At 45.7% G+C, this 23401-nt stretch overlaps 1 long non-coding RNA gene across 4 annotated transcripts; it reads left to right on the plus strand.

The window, feature by feature from the left end:
• The first annotated feature begins 44 nt into the window (after positions 1-44).
• LOC106976106 (uncharacterized) lies at positions 45-21695 on the plus strand. 4 transcript variants are annotated; one of them, XR_008298647.1, is made up of 6 exons: positions 45-128; positions 347-473; positions 6359-6470; positions 15863-15952; positions 18948-19046; positions 21098-21695. It is a non-coding gene; the product is annotated as an uncharacterized LOC106976106 (long non-coding RNA). The 4 variants fall into 4 exon arrangements; XR_008298646.1 differs by having other exon boundaries at positions 15863-19046; XR_008298648.1 differs by lacking the exon at positions 15863-15952.
• Positions 21696-23401: the final 1706 nt, after the last annotated feature.

Below are 23401 nucleotides of genomic sequence, written 5' to 3' on the forward strand. Positions count from 1 at the left end.
CTAGGGGCGGGGCCCGCGTGGTGGGCTGAGCGCGCGGAGTTTTACTGCTCTAGTGAGTGTGGGGCGGGAGCTTGTTGCTGAGGGCGGATGGCGTGTACTTTACTTTTCTGTTATCCCCAGCGCCTAAGGTGAGTCGGTGCAGGTCCCGAGCCCCCTCGCGGGGGTCCACTTCGGCATTGTCTCTCCCCCTGCCCGGGGTCGTTGGGCCCTGCCACTCTCGGTGCCCCCCGACCGCGTCTTCTCAGCGCGTGTCTCCCCCGCTCCTCAAGTTCCCAGCCCTGCTTCTCCTTCGAGGAGCAGGTGCTGGGATGACCCCGGACCATAGTGCACAAACCTCCTGTTGCAGGGGCCGGTGACCTTCGATGATGTGGACGTGGGCTTCGGAAACGAAGAGTGGAATCGCCTGGACTGCACCCAGAAGGCTCTTTACACGGACTGATGCTAAAGAATTAAGGGAAACACCAGCGCGCTGAGTAAGGACTTTCCTGTGACCCGACTGGTCTGACTGGAAGGCTTAACTGCAGTTTTCTCACTAACTGTGGCTCCGTCTTTCTCCACATTTCCCCGCTCGTGTGTGGTGGAACGCTTCAGGGTCTGGAGAGCCTCCAGAGCTTCAGACCTTCCGAATAGCTGAGCTCAAGCTTCTTCTGTTTTTGGTGTTTGTTTTAGTCAATATTTATTTATTTCTAATTTATAGTATTTATGCTTATGCCCGACGAAAGGCTTGGAATTTGCGTGTGACTTGGCTTGAAATGTCCCTTATTGGTATGCCAAGCCCTTTTTTGATGCAAGTGTTGTTGGATGGAGCTGTACAGGTCCTAATTCCCAGTGTTTTTGACAGAGAGAGCCTTGACGTGCTGCTGGGCCTTGAGGCAAGAGATTCCTTCTTCTTTCTTTCTGTCTTTTCTTTTTTCTTTTCTTTTCTCTCCTCTCTCTCTCTCTTTCTTTTCTTGTCTTAAGTAAAATCTACCCCCCCATGTGGGGCTGAAACTCCGGACCCCAAGATTCATTAACAATGCGCAGTTTTCTAAGTGTTCTCAGTTCTTGCCTTTCTCCTGCCTGGAGTTCTGTGTAAGCATTCCCACAGCAGGATCTTAGGCCTGGGACTGACTGGTAGGTATCTAGGGTGAATGCCCACTGCCACTGTCATCTTTCCATCCCAGACACACAAAAAGGAATTGCCCACTGGGCCCATCCACACCTCAGAGTAGGTTCTGTCTGTCGGAGAGAGCATATTCCTCCAGCTTCCCCCAAATATGTGAAATGAGTCTAGTTCCTTTTGTCATTATAATCCTGTATCAGAATGATTTAATTATATTAAATGGGGGGGGGCATTAAGGTGGAAGACTCCAATCTGGAGTTTGCCAGCCCCCCATATTTTGTAGTTAAAAAAGGAGGCCCCCAGTATAAGTGTTGGATAAAGTATGTATGAATGGGATGGAGTTGAAATCCACCCTTGGGGGCGCCTGGGTGGCGCAGTCGGTTAAGCGTCCGACTTCAGCCAGGTCACGATCTCGCGGTTCGTGAGTTCGAGCCCCGCGTTGGGCTCTGGGCTGATGGCTCAGAGCCTGGAGCCTGTTTCCGATTCTGTGTCTCCCTCCCTCTCTGCCCCTCCCCCATTCATGCTCTGTCTCTCTCTGTCCCAAAAATAAATAAACGTTGAAAAAAAAATTTTTTTTTAATAAAAAAAAAAAAAAAGAAAAGAAATCCACCCTTGATAATGAAAGTGTGGTAGGAAAGAGATTCCCAGGGGTGCCTGGATGGCTCAGTTGGTTAAGCATCTGACTTTGGCTCAAGTCATGATCTCACAGCTTGTGAGTTCAAGCCCCGCATTGGGCTCTCTGCTTTCTGTGTAGAGCCTGCTTCAGATCCTCTGTCCCCTCTCTCTCTGCCCTTCCCCCAAGCTTTCTCTCTCTTAAAAATTAAAATATTAAAAAGAAAAGAAAAGGGGCGCCTGGGTGGCGCAGTCGGTTAAACGTCCGACTTCAGCCAGGTCACGATCTCGCGGTCCGTGAGTTCGAGCCCCGCGTCAGGCTCTGGGCTGATGGTTCAGAGCCTGGAGCCTGTTTCCGATTCTGTGTCTCCCTCTCTCTCTGCCCCTCCCCCATTCATGCTCTGTCTCTCTCTGTCCCAAAAAAATAAACGTTGAAAAAAAAATTAAAAAAAAAACAAAAGAAAAGGGATTCCCAGAATATCACCTAAAAAGGAAAACCAGAAACACAGACCAGGCTTTAACTGCCGGTTCTCTGTATTTCTGTGGTTTTTAGCAGAAAAACCTTTATCTAAGCTTTTTTTTTAGGTTAGAGTGGACAGCAAGATAGTGGAAAGCTGGAAAGTCTACAGTTGGTCATGAGAAGAGAGGAAAGAAGGAATCAAATGGAGTATCTAGAGCCAGTGGGAAGGAGCCAAGAGGCAGGAACAGAGGAGGACAGTTAGCTTGACTGCAGCCATGAAATTAGAGGGCTCATCAGCAGAGAATTGCCCTGATATCCTGATTCCTTAACATGCTGACTCTTTTCCCTTGCCTGTGAATAGGATTTTCAGTCTATAAAACTGAAGTGATAAGCCATTTGGAAAGTGGGGAGGTGTTGTGTATCTGGGCTGGGTAAAGAACCATAGTGTGGTGAGTGCAGGAAGGCCTTAGGAGCCCCTGTCCTGCTCTGCCTGCAACTTGTACCTGTTACATAGTAATTCTAAAGGCTTTTGAATTCTTTTGTTAAGAATATAGATTCATTCTAGTAAGTTCTCTCCTGGTTTATTTTATTTTTTTAATTTAATTTTTTTCTAAATTTTTTTTTGAGAGAGAGAGGGAACGAGAGTGGGAGAGGGACAGAGAGATAGGGAGACAGAAGTTCCGAAGCAGTCTCTGCCCTGTCAGTACAGAGCCTGATGTGGGTCTCCAACTCAGGAACCAACTCATGAACCGTGAGATCATGACCTGAGCTGAAGTTTGACGTTAAACTAACTGAACCACCCAGGCACCCCCTTATTTTAATTAATTAATTACTTTATTTATTTATTTATTTTTAAATTTAATTTTATTTTGTCTTACCTTATCTTACTTATTTATTTTTGGTTTATTTTACTATTACCAATGTTATGCAGCCTTTTCTCCCAGGTCTGAACTCTGGTTCAGAGGTACTGTGAAGGAAGGCTTAAGGTGGATTCCTTTCCACCTTCCTCAGTTCCCCGTGGACTTAGGATTTCTAAGTGAGCAGAGTGTAGTAACATTTGCAGGTGTTTTATTTTTTTTCCTATGTTACTAATTAATCATTTTTTTATTTTTTAAGTAATCTCTATACCCAAAGCGGGGCTCGAACTTGCAACCCCGAGATGAAGAGTCACATGCTCTTCTGACTGAGCTGGCCGGGCCCCCCTAGCATTTACAGTTTTTATGTGTCCTATTTAGAATCTGCATCTTCATGTTTGCTTGGAAATGGAGCCGAGTAGAGAACAGGACTTTGGATCTGGATCCCCTCAAATTCTCAGAACCCTCATGTTCAAATAAGTTCCAGTCTGAATCCAGTGGCCCCTCTTCTGAGGTTGGACTGAGAAAAGGTGTCTGGGTGATGGGCAATGGGACCTCCAACCCTGCTTTCTCCCCTCTGTCCCCTTAGTGAAATCATAGGGACCTCTCATCCCAGGGAATAGGAAGAGGACTGGAAAGTTATGCTGACAGGACAGACCATTTTGCCTCTAGAAGATGAAGACCTTTCCTAGTTGCTTGGAGGGCCAGGAGCCCATTCCTGTTCTACTCTCCTGGTTGCTGAGTGAGTGAGCCCTGGCCCTAGTATAGGATTGATGTACTCCCTCCGATCCAGACAGGTGGGGTCACTCATCTTAGAGATTTGCTAAGGGCAAAAAGAGTAACTTCAACCACCAGACATTTAAGTAGTTGGAGGTTTATTGCTGATAAAATTAATTCAAACATTTGATTGTCAAATTCTATTTGAAAATGAAATCCAATAAGGGATGCCTGAGTGGCTCAGTCAGTTAGGCGTTCCACTCGATTTCAGCTCAGGTCGTGATCTCATGGTTTGTCCGTGCTGAGCATGGAGACTGCTTGAGATTCTCTCCCTTTCTCTTTCTTTCTGCCTCTCCCCAGTTCATCCGCTCTCTCTCAAAATAAACAAACATTAAAAAAAAAACACCAAAACACCGAAATCCAATAAAGCCGTTGTTGTTCATTTTTATTTCCATGCTCTTATGAGTAGAGAAGGTTGCTAATAATGATCCTCTCCTGGTTTAAGAATGAAAAATCACACACTTTGTGGTCATGAGTGAGCCAAAAAACCTAGCATATCTATTTAAATAGTGCTACCAAGACTACAAATTAAGTAAGTCCGTCAGAATTATAGACTTTAAAAGTTAAAGACTACTTTCCCAGGATGTGGTAGCAATCTCTGAAGTCCAAGAGTCTTGAAGGACTCCTTAAAAACAACCTTAACAAGAACACTTTTGTGACATTGAATAGTACGTGCTTTTCTGCAGCTGTAGGAGAACAGAGAAATATTTTTTCCTTTGATCTAGCTGAGACTTTTTTCACCAGTAGGTGGGAAGGTCTGTAGTTTCAAAGCCAGACTTGGAATTCTGTTAATTAGTAAAAGAGGAGGGAAAAGAAAGCAAACTTGAGAAGCTAAAAATTCACAACGTAGAAAGGAAAAGAGCTGAATAGGATAATTATCAAACAGACTATGGGAATGTAATGTAGTCCTGTTTTCCAGTAGAATCTGGAAGATAGTTGTTAGGTAGAACGCACATGAAGTACAAGTCCTAGCTGGTCTCATCCATGGACATGGTCTTGGGACTGTAATCATGGTCTCCTGTCACTACTGCCCTGGTGGCTTCTGAGCCAGTGGCCGACCTATAACCCCTAGAGGAAAAGGGAACAGGGTGGCTGGTGGGACAGCTCCTGACCCTGCTGTGTTCATGTGGAGCTGCTGCTCAGAGTAGTCCTCTTAGTCTCTCCTCCCTGAGGCTGATGTGGTGTCAGGGATCTAGGGAGGGACCAGTAACTGAGAGATCAACTAATCACTACTGCCTTCTGAAATGCTTTTCAGTATATCAACTCTGGGACCCAGGGTCCTCATTCTGGCTGTAGAGACTCTTGGCTTTCAATCCAAGCATTCCAGAAAGGAAGATCCCAAACCTCTGTGAGTAGTAAACCCTTTAAATAAGTCTACTGGGTTATTTACTAGTACACAGTAGTTTGAAGAGAGTGGAGCCACCTGGGTGGCTCAGGGTTAAGCATCTGACTTGGGCTTGGGTCATGATCTTGTGGTTCGTGAATTTGAGCCCCATCTCTGTGCTGACAGCTCAGCCTGGAGCCTGCTTTGGATTCTGTGTCTCCCTCTCTCTCTCTGCCCCTCCCCAGCTCGCCCTCTATCTGTCTCTCTCTCAAAAATAAATGAACATTTAAAAAAAAAAAGTAGATAGTTTTCAAGTGAAGAGCTGGAATTTACCCTAGGCCTTAGGGAACACTATGATTTTAATTGGGTAGCCATACATCCCAATTTGTTTGAGACAATTCTAGTCAAGACCCAATGTCCTGCTCCAATTTTTTTTTTTTTATGTTTATTTATTTGAAGAGAGAGAGCACGCGAGCAATGGAGGGGCAGGAGAGAGGGAAAGAGAGAAGCTCTGTCAGTGCAGAGCCCAACACAGTGCTTGATCTCACAAACTATAAAATCATGATCTGAGCTGAAGTCAATAGTCAACTGAGCCACCCAGGTGCCAGCCCTCTTCCCCCTCCTGCTTTTTTAACAGAGAAAGAACACCAGCAGGGGAGAGGGGCAGAGGGAGAGAGAGTGAGTCTTAAGCAGGCTTTACTCTCAGCATGGAGCCTGACATGGATCCCAAGAACTGAGTCAAAATCAAAAGTCAACTGACTGAGCTACCCAGGCGCCCTCTGGTGTAATTATTATTTTTAAAGTATATTTATTATTCTTGAGAGAGAGAGTACATCAGCCAGGGAGGGGCACAATCCAAAGCAGGCCCTGAGCTGTCAGCCCAGAATCCCACGCAGGGCTCAAATCCACAAATCGTGAGATCATGACCTGACCTTAAGTTGGACGCTTAACCGACTGAGCTACCCAGGCACCCCTCTGGTGGAATTATTAATAGCATTCCTTTCCAGTCTCAGAAGTAAGAAGTATCCCCATTGTGACAATAAATCGTATGGTCCCTGAAATTCTAGGACAGATTACATTTGGTCCAGTATTAGTTCCTACTCTCTGAATTCCCTCCCTGGTCATTTGGACTGGAAGCAGTCAGACTAACTTACCTACGGGACCCCTCAACTGTGTAACCCTGGAATCCCTTTCTTTTTCTTTTTTTAAGATTTTTTTTTTTTTTAAAGGAATCTCTCTATACCCAGCGTGGACCTCTCAAAATTTCAAGATCAGAGTTGCACGCGCCACCAACTGAGCCAGCCAGACGCCCCCAACACTGGAATCCCTTTCTTACCACAGGTTGGTCATGCAGTTGGTTTCCATCATTGATAACAGCGACTGACACGTGAGCATAGAAACTTCATTGTTGAGGTGCCTGGCTGGTAGAGCATGTGACTTGATTTTGGGTTCATGAGTTCAAGCCCCGTGTTGTGCATGGAGCCTACTTAAACAAACAAACCTGTTCATTGCTGGTGTTTTAACAACATCCTACCTGAGGGAACACTGACAAATAACTTGAAACCCAGTTGTGAACACTCTGAAGAAAGAGGAGCATTGACTGGGATGGCCTGTACAACAACCTGTAAATTCCTATCACTTTAAATTGGTCTTTTCTGTGGATACTTTAATGCACAAATCAGGGCAGCTACAGGGTAGATGGGGGCTGTTAGGCCAGTGCAGGCTATTTATTTATTATTCAAAAATTAATTTTAAGTTTATTTCTTTTGAGGGAGAGAAAGAACATGGGAGTGGGGGGAGGCAGAGAGAATCCCAAGGGGCTCCATGTGAGGTTTGAACTCACAAACCAGGATGTCATGACCTGAGCCAAAATCTAGAATCAGACGCTCAACTGATTGAGCCAGTCAGGCACGCCTGCAGGCTTTTAAAATAAGTGGAATGGGGCTCCTGGCCGGCTCAGTCGGAGGAGCATGCAGTTCTTTGTCTCAGGGTTGTAAGTTCGAGCCTCATGTTGGCTATAGAGATTAATAAAAGAGGCCAAATTGAGGTACTTCTGAGGAGCATCCCCCCTCCCGCTGCCACTTCTGCAGAGCCATAGCACCCTGCTCCTTGTCAGCCTCCCAGCTGCTTCACTCACATTTACTTTTTTTCCCTGGTGTCTAAAGACTTGGGAATTTGTGAACTCAGCCCTAAATTTCCCTTTCTACCTTTGTTAGTTGTTGTGGAATTAGATGGAGAGGCCTGCTGGCTTCTCAGGCTGGCTCTACCCTACCCGTGAGACAGGCCTGGCCCTCCAGGACACATGCATACTCGAAAGAATTTCAGAGCTAATAGCTAACCTTTACTGAGCAACTCCCACTTGCCAGGGATTGTTGTAAGCATTTACATGTCCTGGTAACCTAAAGGCAGGAGTCCTTTTATCCCCATTTTTATAGGTAAAGAGAGGTTGATTAACTTGCCTAAGGTCATCTGAATGAAAATTGAAAAACAAAATTATTGCTGCTTGTTTTCTGATTATAGAAGCAATTATTTTTCATTATAGAAAGTTTGGAAAATGCAGAAAAATGAGACCTAAATTTACAAAATTACAGTATAAAACAAGGCGTCTTTAGCTGTACCCTGAGACACAACCCCATGCTTAGTAGGGTTCTGCCAGGTTTTTTTCTCTCCTATTTAGTTTTTTAAACATAGCCAGGATTATTTGATACATCTGTTTTGTAACCTGATTTTCTAAATGTCCTCTATTTGTGGACATTTTCCCATGGCAATCTCTACTTTTACATCATGTTTTTTAATGGCTGTGTAGTCTTATATATATATATGCACTATAATGAATTTTATTCTTAACTGATTCCCTATTGTTGGACATTTATGTAACTTTCAAGCTGTTATAATTAGCCAGCATGCAAATTTACAATGAGAAATATATCTGGCAAGCAAACAAGACTATTTCTGCAAGTTGGTCACACATCTTTTCCCTATAAAAAGGATATAGAAAGTCAAACTATGTCATAGAATTCAAAAAAAGGGCATTGATCTTAATAATCAGTATCAGCAAGCTACGTGGTAGTCTGTTAATACACATTTGAAGATGTTTGGATCAGGTTGTCTGCATCATAGCTTTCCAAGTTACATTAAACACAAAACCTAAATCATGTGTGTCAGTCTTCTCATCCTCACCTTTAGAGCTAGCCTGTGGTGTCTGGGTTCTGCAGGTGATTTATCTTGTCTCTCCTGCCACTCCTAGGGTCCTAAGTGCCTGTCATCTCATCCCCATGGATGGGGCCTGAACATCTAACATGGATATCTATCATGTATACATGCTACCTTGCCCTCTTTTCACCATAATTTACATCTCATTGCCATGTGTTTGTAACACCTAAGTATTTGATTAACAAAATTGTATTAGCTTTATATTCTTAGGTGAATGCATAGATTAGTGGGAAACTATTCAACATCCTTTTCTCTTGGAGACATTTGCAAATTGATTTAATGTGTGTCTGAATGTAATTTTTTAAAATTTACTTATTTTGAGAGAGAGAGCAGAAGCAGAGGAGAAGGAGAGGCAGAGAGAAAGAGAGAGAGAGAGAGAGAGAGAGAGAGAGAGAGAATCCCAAGCAGGCTTTGTGCTGGGGCTCGATCTCAGGAACAGTGAGATCATGACCTGAGCTGAGATCAAAAGTTGGATGCTTAACCAACTGAGCTACCCAGACACCCCTGTGTGTAGTATTTTAATTTAAGTGAAGACTTTGTTTATTGCTAATACAGTCATTCACATTTTCCCCCCACACCTCAAATGTGACAGATACTGTTCTAGATGCTTGAGATCATCAATGAACAAATAAGAAAAAAATCCCTTCCCTTGTGAATTTCTGTGCTAGTGAAGTAGGGTATTGGGTATTACTGAATTTCACTGTGTGGCATGAGTATGGTAATCTCTGCTGAGCCACTCTCTTGTGCTATAGTTTTAGTTTAGGGTGAGTTTTGCCTATTTGGATTGTTGTATTCACATTTTAACTTAACTGTATTCAAAAGACAGCTTAAATAGTGGGTTTTTAAATTCTTGAAATGTTCTTATATGTAGAGTGTAGAGAGTCCAGTAAGAAGGAAGTGCACACAATAAGATGCTTCAGTGCTTCTTAAATGTGTGCTTGAACATTTTCCCCTTAAAGGGAGGATTCTGGAAAGCTGTACTTAGTTTAGTTTTACTGTGCTTGTACAAGAGTTTTTTGAGCTGCCTCTGAAGTGGATACATGTACGTAGGCCTCAGGTGTGACTGCTCGTTGCCTCTTGAGGATCATGTTATTTTGAAATATAGCCAGACATTAATTTAGTAGAGTCTGAAAACCCAAGGAATTAATCAAGCTGGTGAACAGATGTTTATTCAAAAATATATGTGATGTGGGGCACCTGGGTGGCTCAGTCGGTTGAGTGTCTGACTTTGGCTCAGGTCATGATCTTTTAGTTTGTGGGTTTGAGCCCTGTGTTGGGCTCTGTGCTGACAGCTCAGAGCCTGGAGCCTGCTTCAGATTCTGTGTCTCCCTCTCTCTCTGCCCCTTCCCTGCTCATGCTTTGTCTTTGTCTCTCTCAAAAATAAATAAACATTAAAAAAATTAAAAAATGTATGTGATGTGACCTGGGAGTTTTTTGGCCCGTAGGAGTAGAGACTGTGCAAATTATACTCAGTTTGAAGCCCATTGTCATTATTAGTCAAGCAAGGTCTCTCTCACTTTATTCACTGTTTTCTTGGTAGCCCACTCCCACCCCCAAGAGTAGGCAATTCTTTTTTTTTTTTTTTTTTAGGGGTTTATTTATTTATTTAATAGTCTCTAACTCCCCACCCCCGCCACCAGTGTGGGGTTTGAACTCACAACCTAAGATCAAGGGCTGCATGCTCTTCCAACTGAGCCAGCCAAGCACCCTGGCAACTCTTTTTTTTTTTTTTTTTTTTAAGATTTTATTTCTTAAGTTACTCTACACCCAGCGTGGGACTCAAACTCACAATCTGGAGATCAAGAAGAGCCGCATGCTCCACTGACTGAGCTAGCCAGGTGCTGCACCCTGGCAGTTCTTTATCCTGTTCAATATTGTACCTTTTTTCATGTTAAGGTGTCCTTTTGTGTAAGGTACATGTATTTTCTAAACAATGTCTCTTATCATAAAATTCATGCACAGTAAAAAATTCAGTCAATAACAGAAGGTATAAGGAAGAAAATTAAATTTACTCCTAATTCCACCACCTACACTCTGAGCATTTTGATGCATATACTTTTTTTTTAAATTTTTTTCTTGTGATGAGAACTTTTTTTTTTTGAGTTTATTTTGAGGGGGGGGTGGGTAGGGAAGGAGGAGAGAGAACATCCCAAGCAGGTGCAGAGCACAATGCAGGGCTCAATCTCACAAACCGTGAGATCATGACCTGAGCCAAAATTAAGAGTCAAGTCAGATGCTTAACCAGCTGAGACACCCAGGCTCCCCAGTTGATGTATATACTTCCATCCTGTGGAAATTTTCATACACTTACATGTGCCTCTATATATTAACTTGAAATGAAAAGATTCTATATGGTTTATGATCCAGTAACGGTTGACTGTGCCTTTTTCTTGCTTCGGGCTTTCTGATATCTCTTCTAGTCTGTACATCTGGAGTGGTTCCTTGTCAGTAGTAAGTACACATGGTAGAGGTTATTCCCCTTGTGTTAAAGAGGTCTGGAGCTGCGGTGCCTGGCTGACTCAGTCAGCAGAGCATGGGACTCTTGATCTTGGGGTTGTGAGTTGGAGTGCCACGTTGTGTGTAGAGATTACTTAAAAAAAAGAAAAATCTGGAGCAGGCAGTTCCAGGCAGTGTGGTGGCTCCATGATCATGATGTCATCAGTGCCTCAGTCCCCTCCTGCTTTTTTCACTATCTTCCTTAGCATGTGGCTTTTGTGAGGTCACATCATGGTCAAAAGATGGCCACTGTAGCTCCAGCCACCACCTTCACATTCCAGGCTGGAAAAAAGAGGAAGCTAACTAAACTCCCCTTAAAGTAGCACTTCTCAGAACTTTAAATGCACATGTGAATAAACAGAGGATCTTGTTAAAACGCAGATCCCAATTCTGTAGGACCCAAGATTCCATATTTATTTTTTTAATGTTTTACTTATTTTTGAGAGAGAAAGAGAGAGAAAGAGACAGAACATGAGCAGGAGAGGGGCAGAGAGGAAGACATAGAACCTGAAGCAGGCTCCAGGCTCCGAGCGGTCAGCACAGAGCCCAATATGGGGCTTGAACTCACGAACCGTGAGATCATGACCTGAACTGAAGTTAGATGCTTAACAGACTGAGCCACCCAGGCGCCCCCCAATATTCCGTATTTCTAACAAAGTGTCACATTTTTAAATAACGGGGCTTTAAAGAGCTTTCTGGAAGCCCTATCTAGTGACTTCTGGCTTTCATTTCATTGGCCAGAACTCTCATGTAACCAACCAGCCCTGGCTATGGGGGAGGCTGGAAGATGTGGCCTTTTTAGCTGAGCACTTTGTCACCCTGGATACAAATGTGTTTCTGTTAGCAGGAAAGAAGAGAGTGGTGTTGGTAGGTGACTGGCACCCTCTGACAGTGGTCAGATCACATTGAAAAAGCTTTTTTGAAAGTCTGTCCTGTTAATTGTCACAATTCATTTTTGGTAGAAAGAATGATTTCCACTGCCTAGCCTATATGGAAAATCTTTTCTGGGGATGTTCTCAGTGAAACCAGAGTAACTTAGTAATATATATGAATTGATGGCCCTTGTCACCCTTCCCAGATACAAATTCTGTGTACTATAGTTTTCCCATTCTGATTTGTGAAATGTGACCTTTGCGGCGGGAGAAAGGGCAGGCAGAGATGGGCTAAGAGAGACCCTCCTGCTTGGCTTTGCATATTTATTCAGCCTTTACATTCGTTCTGTGATGCTATTTTAACTCCAGATACAAATATCTAAGGTCCTGTAGATCTGTCGTTATTTCAAAATAAAAAGCTAAATAATCTCGAAAATCCCGATCCAACTGTAAATGATATTTTTGAGACATTCTTTTTTTTTTTTTAATGTTTATTTATTTTTGAGACAGAGAGAGACAGAGCATGAATGGGGGAGGGTCAGAGAGAGAGGGAGACACAGAATCTGAAATAGGCTCCAGGCTCTGAGCTGTCAGCACAGAGCCCGATGCAGGGCTCGAACTCACAGACCACTAGATCATGACCTGAGCTGAAGTTGGACGCTTAACCGACTGAGTCACCCAGGCACCCCGTGAGAAATTCTTGAATTGTAGATGTTTTCCATGCAAAAAGTTTTTTAGAAAGTCTTTAAAAATTGAAAGAGATCCAAAATATATAAAGGAGTCCTACAATTTAAATAAATAAATAAATAAATAAATAAATAAATAAATAAATAAATAAATCCTAAACGACTCCATTAAAAAATGAGCCAAAGACTTAAATAATAGACATTTCTCACAAAGATGTGCAGATGGCTAATAAGCATAGGAAGAGATGCTTAACATCCCTAATCATTAGGGAAACGCAAATCACACCTACAGTGAGATACCGCTTCACACCCCTTACAATTATTATACCAGAAAAACAGAAAATACAAGGGTTGGTGAGGCTATAGAGAAATCACAACCCTCGTGCATTGCCAGTGAGAATGTAAAATGCTGCAGCTGCTGTGAAAAATGGTGTGGCAGTTCCTCAAAATAATTAAAATATAATTACCATATGACCCAGCTATTCTGTTTTTCAAGATATTTCCAAAAATTAAAAACAGGGACTCCAGTATTTATTTGCACACTCATGTTTGTAGCAGCGTTAGTGATGATAGCCAAAAGGTGGGAGCCACCCAGGTATCCACGAGGGGATGACTGGGTAAACAAAATGCGGTGTACATACAACGGAATGTTTGTTATTCAGCCTTGAAAATGAAGGAAATTCTGACACATGCTACAACATGGATGAACCTTGAGGACATGTTAGTGAAGTAAGGCAGTCACCAAAGAATAAATACTGTTCGACTCCACTTACATGAGGTACCTAGAGGAGTCAAATTCATAGAGACAGCAAGTAGCACAGTGGTTGCCAGGGGCTGGGGGGAAGTTATTGTTTAACGGACATGGAGTTTCAGTTTGGGCAGATGAGAAAAGTTCTGGAGACGGATGGTGGTGATGGCTGCACGGCAGTGTGAATGTACTTAATGCCACTGAACTATCCACTGAAAAATTCCTACAATGGCAAATAAGTTCTATACATCGCACCACAATTTTAAAAAGAAAAAATGTGGTTGCTGGTTGGGCTCAGCCACGAGGAAGTCTCGGGGATTGTCCTTTCAGCCTGGGTGCCATGGAGCAAAGCCACAGCCCTTCTATAACACAAGTGAGAAATAAATCTTTGTACTGTTCTAAACATCAATAAATAAGTACATTTTATATTTATATCTTACATGATACAAAAATTTGAGAGAGATGTTTTTCATAAAGCTCTTTGTGTAAAAAAAAAAAAATGTTGAGAGTGAATGAATACCCCTCTTAATCCTTTCCTTCAAGAGTTTGGAATACCTTCATCCAGACTTTGTACAAGTCTTAAATTCTAGAGTGAGGTCTGCCTGTCTTTCTCCCACACAAGAGATGTTGGGTATTGTCCATTGCTGCCTGAGAGTCTGGTTTCCAAAGTAGGTTTGGTTGCAGGGTCAGAACTACAGGGCTGTGCGCACTCCGCCTTTGGTAAACATTCCTGCCTTGTAAATATTCCCTCCCTGGGCATTGGGAATTGGTCAGGGCACAAGGCAGAGGACTGCCTGTGTGTGTGTCCCCTCAGAAACTTTTCCCCCATCCTCTGCCAGTTGTGGCCCTAAAGCACTCACCCTCTGCAGAGGAAAGTCCTGAGGCCCAGTCATGGCAGCCACAGCCCTACCACTTGGGTCTGTGAAGCCTTGCTTCCCTCTGCTGTCCTTCCTGAGACCTTGGCTGGCCACCTAATTAATTAAAGTTTGCATTCCTTCCTGTGGTATAATAAATATATTTGGTCCTTGTCCCTGATTCCTGGCAGTGAGCTCCTAAAACCCTTGGAATTTCCTGGGTGATAGGATTGTCTCTTGCTACTCTTCAGGAGTCCCTTTCCAAGTGCACTGGGTTTATGCTAACAAGGGCACTTAAGGTAGGGTCCCTTGATAACCTCAGGATGGAGCTGATCACCAGAAAGATCAAGTAATTGGAGGGTTGCAATTTTCAGCGCCACCTGCCAATCTGTGGGAAGGGAAGAGGGCTGGATAATAAGCCCTGTAAAAATTGCTGGGCAGTGAGATTTGATGAGCTCCTCCGGGTTGATGAACAAGAACGTGTCCATTTGCCAGGAGGTGGCACATCCTAAGTCCACAGGGGAGGAGGCACCTGTGCTCTGCTTATGTATCCCTTCATCTAACTGTTTATTCATATCTTTTAATACCCTTTGTAATAAACTGGCAATAGTAAGTACAGTTTTCCTGAGTTCTGAGAGCGCCTCTAGCAAATTAATGGAACCTGAGGAGAGGGTCACAGGAACCTGATTTATAGCCAGTCAGTTAGTGCAGGTGACAACTTGGACTTAAGACTGGTGTCTGAAGTGGGGACAGACCAGTGGAACTGAGCCCTTAACCTGTAGGATCTGATGCTTTCTCCACATAGTGTCAAAATTGAGTTAAATTGTGGGACACGCTTGGAGTGCCTGCCTGGCTCAGTCCGTAGAGCACGTGACTCTTGATCTTGGGATTGTGAGTTCAAGCCCCGCATTGGGTATAGAGATTACTTGAAATCTCTAAACTGTGGGACACCCAGCTGGTGTCAGAGAACTGCTTGGTGTAGGAACACTCTCCTCCCCACATTGGCCCCCCAATAGACACACATTTGGTGACCAAAAGTATTGGGAGAGGGGAGAGAAACGCAGTTTTCCCTTGCACTTCCATCGCTGTGACATTTGCTAACCATGGCAGCCCTGACCACCGCTTCCCTGCTGGAAGGGTCTTCCTAAACTTGACCCTTGTCTTATTCCATAGCTGTCTTTGCTTGTCAGGTATAAACATAGATTCAAAGCCTTCCCTTTACCCTGCTGAATCTGGTTGTGCCCCTCAGGGATTATTCCTCTGGTGGCAGTAGAAATCACGTGTTTCAGGATTGGTGACCTTCGAGGACGTGTGAGGCCACAGCTCTACACTTCACTCATGGGGACTGGCATCATCTGACCCTTCCGAGAGGAGTCTCCATTAAGATGTGATGGAGAATTTGGGGAATGTGATATGACTGGGGCAGAAATCTGTGTGACTCAGTTCATCCATTGCTATAACTAAGTCATTGCTGCCACCCATTTGCTAGCAGCATGCTCTAAAGATTTCAGGTTAGTTGGTTTTACTTTCTGGATCCTTGTAAGCTCCGTGGTTCCTCCTGATGAAACGTGAGCTAGTTCTGCCTCCCATTAATGTTGGATTCTGATATTTCCCTCACTGGGAATGGGCACCTTTTCTGTGATCCGAGTCTACCCTCTGCAGCACCCAGGTGATCTGCCTTTGTATTGAAGACCCTGCCCGTGGGGGTTTCACTTCTGTCATGAGATGGTCATCCCCTTAGATAGCAGCCTGCCTGTTGGCTCCCCTGCCATATCCGTTTCATGGCTTAGGGCTAAGGCTGGTTTTGGTCTACCATGTCCCCTTTCCTATCTCAGTACTATGAACAGAATTTCATTTTTCCCAGCCTAATCTGATCATCTTCCTAGAACAAAGGGAAGCGCAGCGGGGACCAGGTCTGCCGGCCACTGAGGGACGGAGGACTTCATTTGCACCAGTGAGTGAGGGGGGCCATTCGCTCCCTCCTTGTTGTGACCCCTGCCTCGTGCCTTTTGAAACATGGCTGCACCCAAGGCAGAACATGGATCTAGGGGATTCCTCATTTTCTCTTGGTCTCTTAGCCGCCGGGTGGAAATCTGATGGGCACAGGAATACCCGGCACACATTCCTTTCTGGGGCTGGCCATCAGCACCCAGAGGACGACGGCTGATGCCATGCCTCTGCCTGGTCTGTCTGTGACGACACTGAGGACCTCTGCCCTCAGCCATTCCCCTTTGCCTGCTTCTTTGTTTTCTCACCCCTTACATTCAAGGGGTTGACTTCATCTTCATACATTGGCTGACTTTCCTATTTATTCCCTAGGTGTTTTGTTCTGTCCTTTGTCCCTTCCCTCTTATGCTCTGTGTTTACCAGTCCACTCGGCCTTCTTTGCTGGCTCCTGTCCCTGTTCAAGCCCCCTTCCCTACCTTACTGTGAAGGGGTGGGAGGGTAAATGCTGCACACTCCCATTCTCTCTCTCTCTCTCTTTTTTTTTAAATGTTCATTTTTGAGACCGAGACAGAACATGAACAGGGAAGGGGCAGAGAGAGAGAGGGAGACACAGAATCCAAAGCAGGCTGCAGGCTCTGAGCTGTCAGCACAGAACCCAATGAGGGGCTCGAACTCACGAGCTGTGAGATCACGACCTGAGCCAAAGTTAGATGCTTAACTGACTGAGCCACCCAGGTGCCCCTCCTATTCTCTCTTTGATTGTTCTGTTCTCGGGTTGGTTTTTGCTCACAGTGGCTATCAGGTCATGCCATGTTTTTATTTGTCAGATGGTAAGAGCAGAGCCAAGAAGGTGGAGTCAGCAGTAAAGCAGGGTCTTTCTGACCACACTGAGTATGGAGGGAAGGTGTGGGGAAAACTCCCAAAGGCTGGGCCCCAGAGATCCAATTTGGTAGACTTTCCTAGAGTCTCTAAGACCAGAGGTCTTAGAAGAAAAGATCCTTCAAGTATGGTGAGTGCAGTTAGAGATCCACTGGGAAGTCACAACTTACTGCGTATCAGAAAATGTAGTGGAGAGAGGTTTGCACTGTCCCGTTCTGCAGCCCAGAGGAACTGCACTGGCAAGAGAGTGCGATCGATATACAGAGTATGAGAAAGCACCGAAAAGCAATAAGATTCTTGTGTATCAGTGTGCCCACACCAGAGAGAGCCCACTCCTGCAGCAAGTGTGGGAAATTGTGTGTCCAGGGCTGTGACTGTCCGCAGCAGATAGAAGGCAGGTGAATGTAAGCAATGTGGCAAGACCTTCAGCTCTAGTTCCCAGCTTCCGACACATGGGAAGAAGTGTCCTGAGAGCTGAGGGTGGAGAGATAGCACCAGGAATCACCAGGAACCAATCACTCAAGCTGCTCATTAGTTCTTCGTAATAGACAAGGCTCCAAGCGTGGAAGAACCTTCGAAGACAACGAGGCCCCTTTTCCCTTTCTTCCTGATTAGAAGGAGTATATGTATATCTGTAAGGAGTGCAGAGAGGCCTTTCCTCAGGAGGCTGCTTTTTGTTGTTGATTACACAGTCCACACTAGAGAAAAGCTGCGTAAGATGTAAAGCAATAGGTTATACCACATTACGTATCAGAGAGTTCACACCCCTAGTAGGCTATATGTGTGCAACAAGGGTGGGAGAGCTTTTATGTATTACATAATTACTGTGCGCTGTAGAGTTGACACTGGAGAGAAGCCCCACAAACATCAGAGCTCCCAAAGCTTGGTGCCTCTGAGTAGTCTCTGGGGAAAAGCCTTTTACATGTGGCCATTGTGGGAAGGCCTTCAGAAATCAGCCCCATGTCATCACCCATCAGACTATTCAGACTGCAGAGAAGCCTTAAGAGTGCCAGAGGTGTGAAAAAGCCAAAATGAATCTAAGGGCCTATCAAAGAGTCCACACAGGAGAAAAACCTGGGAGTATCGCGAATGTGGGAAGGCCTTTATGAGGAATACCAACCTTATTGATCATTAAAGACTCCACTTTGGGAAGAGGCATTGACTGGGAGGGAGGAAGGAAGAAAGGTTGTTGATAATCATGAGGACCATCAACGTAGTAGGTTTCATACAATTTCCAATCCCATGAGTGTGATGAGTGGGAAAGCAGAAAAGATCACACCTGACTACCCCAGAATGGACGCAGGAGACAGATTGTGCAAGCACGCTAAGGAGGGGAGACCTTCGCTGTGGCTAATTCCGGAGCATGGGTGGCCACGCTGTTTTTGTAAAGGGCCAGAGAGTAAATATGTTGGGCTCATGAGCTCTATGGTTTCTGTCGTAGCTACTCAGCTCTGCTGTTGGGGCACAAAAGCAGCTAGACGGTACGTACACAAATGAATGTGGCTGTATTCCAGGAAGATTTTCTTTACAAAAACAGAGAGCTGACCAGATCTGGCCCATAGGTCCTACTTTGCCAACCCCTGTTCTAGAGAGAAAAACCTCTTAAGAAGCCTTAATAATCAGAGGGTGGGGTCACAGACTGGATTCCTTCTGCAGAGGAATCTTGGAACAGCATGACCATGGAACAGAACCTTCAGGGGATACTCCAGCCTTGTGAGAGGGTCAACAGGAGAGGCATGAAAGATCCAGAAACCTGCGTTCTGCCACAGAATAGCTGAAGGACTAGCGCCCAGTCACCTAAGAGCCACAAGCCTTTTTTTTTTTTTTTTAACGTTTGTTTATTTTTGAGAGAGAACATGCCAGTGGGGGACGGGCAGAGAGGGAGACAGAGGATCTGAAGCAGGCTCTGCGTTGACAGAGAGCCTGATGCAGGGCTTGAACTTGTGAAGTGCGAGGTCATGACCTGAGCTGAAGTTGGATGTTGAGTCACCCAGGAGCCCCAGGAGCCACAGGGCTTTTATGAGAAGAGCAAGAGAGTATATCTGAAAGTGCTTTCAAAGTGAGTGTGGTAAACACATTTATTACATTTGTTAAATTTTTTTTTTTTTTTTTTTTTTTTTAAGTAAGCTCTACACCCACCACGGGGCTCAAACTCACCACCCTGAGATCAAGAGTCGCACACTCTGCTGACTGAGCCAGAGCCAGCCAGGTGCCCCAGTATGGTAAACACATTTGAAATGGTGATTTATGTGAAAAGATTTTACTCTTTCCCCAAATAGTTTTGGAGCCCCTACTGTGCCCACATCCTGCAAAGGTAAATTGGGAGTGTCAGTGTGTGGATGGTGTTTAGAGCCGTGGAACAGGATGCTTCATGAAGAGGATTCATGGCTGAGCTAGGGGCGTCCAACATTTAGCAGTGGGGAGAAGTGAGGGACTCAGCATAAAAGATTGTGAAAGTGTCCTGTGAGGTAGGAAAACGGCATGGTGGAGCCAGGAAATCAGGGTAAAGGCAGTGTCTGATGACGGAACGGTCACCTCCAAGTGCTGCTGCGGGGTGAGTGGGCGTGGGACTGGGAATGGCCCCTGGGTCTGTTAAGGGTGGTGTGTTAGGTCCCTGGGGCTGCCCTAATGCACCACCGCCAGCTGGCTGGCTTGAAACAACAGGAATTCTCAGAGTTCTGCAGGCCCGATGTCCAAAATCAAGGTACCAGCAGGGCCGTGCTCCCTCCGCAGGCCCTCAGGGATAATGCTTTGCCTCTGCCAGCTTCTGGGGCTCCAGAGGCTCCTTGGTTTGTGTGGCTGTGGAACCCCATTCTCTGCCTGTGTCTTCACAAGGCCCGCTATGCTGCCTGTGTCTCTTAGGACACTTGTGTTTGGATTTAGGGCTCACCTCAGAATCCAGGATGGACTCATCTCAGGATTCTCCACTTAACTACATCTGCAAACTCCCTTTTTCTGTATCAGTTCACAGTCATAGGCTCCAGGGTTTAGGATGTGGATGTAGCTTTTGTGGGACAGCACTCCAGGTTTTGCTGGTGAAGCACTAGTAGCAAAGCATGTGAGCCGGTTCTGGAGAGAGTGGGGGCAGAGCGCAGACGGCAAGCAGGTCTAGAGCTGGAGGGTAAGACTGAGTCACACTTGCCTGATGAAAGCAAAGATCCTATTATACCCTACTCTCCGCGTCGGATGCCTCACCCCCGCACACACGTTCTCAGAAGGAGGGGCCGGAGGAGGTGGGGAGTTATATCACAGTATTCCTGTTACACAGCCATGACCTTTCTGGAACCAGCCATTGCAGTGGGTGCGTCGCATCAGAGTCTAGGGGCCACATGAGCTTGATTGGAGGTTGGAGAGGAGCGTTACCAACGGCGGGGCGGGGGGGCGGGCAGGATATAAAAGAGATGAAACTTGTAGTGGCCTGACTTCTGGAAGCCCTTAAGGCTGTGTGGAGGGCTCGCAGAAGCCAGGTTACCTGCAGTACTGAGGCAGCTCTCCAGAAAACAAGTGGCATGTCCTCCATTGCCACAAGAGACTTGTCCTTGCATAGGAAACCCACTCCCCAGATTTCCAGGAGAAGGAGGTAGTCTTGTATGCAGGGTGCCCTCGTTAGACTTGGCGTCAGGCTGGTACCCAGACCTCTGGTGGTAAAAGCTCACCCCAGCTGTCTGGCATAGGATTTCTTCCCCCTGCCCCCCGGGTATGTATGTATGTATGTATGTATTTATTTATTTATTTATATTTTTTAAATATATGAAATTTATTGTCAAATTGGTTTCCATACAACACCCAGTTCAGGTGCCCTCCTCAATACCCATCACCCACCCTCCACTCCCTCCCACCCCCCCATCAGCCCTCAGTTTGTTCTCAGTTTTTAAGAGTCTCTTATGCTTTGGCTCTCTCCCACTCTAACCTCTTTTTTTTTTTTTTTTCCTTCCCCTCCCCCATGGGTTCCTGTTAAGTTTCTCAGGATCCACATAAGAGTGAACACATATGGTATCTGTCTTTCTCTGTATGGCTTTCTTAAACAGCAACACAAATGGTGCACTTGAGGGGATAGTGAGTTGAGGTCATCTCAGCCTTGAGCAAAAGAGAACTAAACAGAGGGTCTTAGGTAGGGGCCATAGCCAGATAGGCCATGTTGCGACATGTAGACAGCCGGTGACGGTGACAGGCTGGATGAAATTACTCCCTGGAGGGATAGTGCCTGGAGGATGGTCAGGTACAGGGTGGGGGGGGATGTGTTCAAGTCTCAGTTGAAACATAACTTTTCCAGAAAGACATCCCTGAGTAAATTGTGTTCCCTATTTCAACTCATCCTATTCCTGTGTCATCCGCCTGCGAGTGTAGCTCTACAATGGTAAGGACTGGCCCAGCATTCCTAACTCTGACTGAATAAACTGGAGAGGGGGAGGCAGAGCGTCTGGCTCCCACATCTCCTGGGGAGGGCTTTGTCCTGAGCAGTTGCCTGGTGACATCCAGGGGCACCGCCACCGCTCACCGCCTGTGGGAGCTGCTCTGTGCACAGCCACCAGGAGTAGGGTGTGCAGCGTGGGGGTGGGGTCCCTTGAAGTCACTCACTGAGGGTGGAGGGGGTGCCGCCCTCCCCCTGCACCTTTGCCTCTCCAGCGGCCTCTTTTGTCACTGTTGCCATTGCCTCCCACTTCCAGCTCTTCCTGTCCCATGTCCTTATTCCCACACTGCAGAATGCCACATTGATGTGTTTCCTTTGAGTCCCTCTACCCCCCCCCCCCCCCGCAATGTTCCCCTGTCTTTTGGACAACCCTAGCTGAGAAAACACGGTGGGGCGAGAGGTGTGCTACCCCCAGCACTGGCCTGAGGCCCTGCTCCCCATCCTTCGCCAGGCAGAAGTACCTCAAACGAGTGGATGGAAGCAGACATTTCTACTTCTACACACGCTTCTGGGGGTGTTCACACACAGGCATCTCCCTGTGAGAAGGTGGGTCAGACACACAACTGTTTCTGAGGTTTGACACTGGAAATGGAATTACTGGAGAAACTCATTTTCTATGTCCTGTGCCTCTAATGTATTTTGTAATCAGAAGGAGAAATTAAAAAACTGAAAAAATATGTGTGTGGCTGTTTACTAACCATTAGTTACTAGAATCTTTTTTAAGGATTGTTTTCAGTATTAGGGCTCTGCTCAGCTTGATCTTTCTATACATCTTTTTCTCTTGAAATTTAATTTTGACACATCAGCTCCCCATTTTGTAAAGCACAGATTAAAAACCATTTATAACCTATGTTTGGCCAAAGGAAAGTTGTAGAAAAGTAGTTCCTATCTTAGCTGTTTTTAAAAATTAAAGCCTAGTTCTAATTTGATTGTTGATAAGGGTGTACAATCTTGGAATATTTGAAAAGTATCCATTTTGTTGCCTGCTGGTGCACTGATCACAAACTTTTCTCTAAGTGATGTTTATTTGCTAGTTGTGAGCAGAGGGGAGTGTCCCACGGTCACTCAGGGACCTGTCTCCAGAAGTGGAGTGGACTTTGTGACTCTGGGTTTGCTCCGTGTGATGCTGTGTTCAGTGTGGCCCGGAAGCAATGCTCTGGTGTCCCACTTCCCTCCTGACCCATGGCACTAAATACGTAATCTAAAAAGAAAAACAAGAATGGTATCTGTTTTGTAGACACTTGAGGAGGAAAATCCCTGAAATGGGAACAGGCTTTTTTTCAAAAGCAAACTTGGCTTCGGCCTTCCAATTTCTTTGATTCTGATTGTGTTGTTCTAGAAGCTGTTACATAGCTGTTACCTACCGTTAAGGTAGGTAGTTTCCACTGTTAGAGGTGCCCCCCCACCCCTGCACCTGCTGCTTTTTTGAAGGGTGGCATTAAAGACCTAGGACTAGACTGAATTTTTGAACTCCGGGAGCATTTCTTAGTCATCTCAGCACCTCCAGTACTTGATGTGAACTAGTGAGGCGCGTGGAGTTTTCACATGGCCAGAAAGTCATCAGCCCGGTGCCTGTTCCTGGGAGTAGGTGGGCTTTGCAGTCTGCCCCCCACCCCCTGACCCTTGGGCCCCAGCTCAGGGAGAGGGGGTAGAGATGAGCGGCCCCACAAACCCCCTGCGGCAGATGGCTCCAGCACCCCGGGTGAGAGAACAGTGAGGGCAGCCGCAATGAGGCCAGCGGTTGGGCTGAGCGCACCCCTGGCCAAGGAGCAGGGGTGACCTGAGGCGGGAAAAGAAGAGGCCCAGGCCCGGGGAATGGAAGAGAGGTTACAACCCTGGGGAGACAAGCAGGAAAAGGTTTCCTTTCCTCAGAGGAAAAGGAAGGAGAGAGCCTACTTTTAAAAACACCCACGGCCCCTGCTGGTAACCAGAGGGGCCCAGGAGGCTGGCCTCCGATGGAAAAGGGTGGGCTGGGGCGCGCAGAGCCACCCCCAAACAGCAGGCAACACAGGCATCGAGCCGCAGGAGAAGCAGGTTTATGAGCCTTGAAACCCTCTGAGATGTGAGAGATAATATCCATAAAATCCAGGATTGCTAGAAAGCCACAGACTTGCTTCTCCAAACTGCTGAAAATAGAAAGGAGGAAGTGAAATTAATAGCGCTGGG

This window comes from Acinonyx jubatus, chromosome B2, assembly GCF_027475565.1.
Source record: "Acinonyx jubatus isolate Ajub_Pintada_27869175 chromosome B2, VMU_Ajub_asm_v1.0, whole genome shotgun sequence".
NCBI lineage: Eukaryota > Metazoa > Chordata > Mammalia > Carnivora > Felidae > Acinonyx > Acinonyx jubatus.